We start from the raw sequence: 915 nt of genomic DNA on the forward strand, positions 1-915 counted from the left end.
TGATAGAAAAACGCTATTTGCTCGCAAATATCAAACGAATAAATACAAAATAATGATGTTTATTTGCAGCGCCGGATGGCATCACGCTTGTTGCACAAAAATAATGATCCAAACGTGTCTTACCCACCCACTGTATAATAGCTTTCGCCCGCGACTTCGTCTAGTTATAATTTAAAAAAAGTACTATATATTATTCTAAAATAAAATCTACGTAGTGTTTAGAGCGTCAGTGGCTCGGTGGTTTAAGCATTTGACTTGTAATCTACAGGTCTTGGGTTCGAATCCCGCCGTGTACCAATGTGATTTTCGATTTTTCGAATTTTCATATGTACATAATTTACCCGACGTTCTTACGGTGAAGGAAATAATCGTGATGCAACCTGCACATATTGGCGAAGAAATTTTAAGATATGTGTGAAGTCAACCAACCCGCACTGGGCCAGCGTGGTTGACTAAGGCCTAATCACCCTAATTTAGGGTAAGCTCAGAGCCCCTCGGTGGGGACATATGTTGAGCTGGTGATGATGTCTGTTTCAAAGTACATCAATTTTCAATAAGTTTCAATAGAGTTATGTGGTTACAAACGACCATTCAAGAACCCATTGTTCGTATTGCTAAGATTAAAACTTTACCTAAAATATCGCCCGTGATTAAAAAAAGTTAAGTAGCCTATATGTTCTTCCAGACTACCTTCTACACCTATGCTATGTTTCAGCGAGAAACTTTAAACCGTTTAAATATGTATAATAAACTTCCATCCATCTAAACTTTCGTATTTACAATATTAGTATTACAAAGCTATATTATCTAACAGTAAAAGAGATCTATATTAAGTATATAATTATAAAAACTTCTAAATAATAATTAAATCAGATATAATAATGTTCTATTATAGTCTAGAATAAACCTAGCCGT

Source organism: Papilio polytes, unplaced genomic scaffold (assembly GCF_000836215.1).
Source record: "Papilio polytes unplaced genomic scaffold, Ppol_1.0 DF824382.1, whole genome shotgun sequence".
Lineage (NCBI taxonomy): Eukaryota > Metazoa > Arthropoda > Insecta > Lepidoptera > Papilionidae > Papilio > Papilio polytes.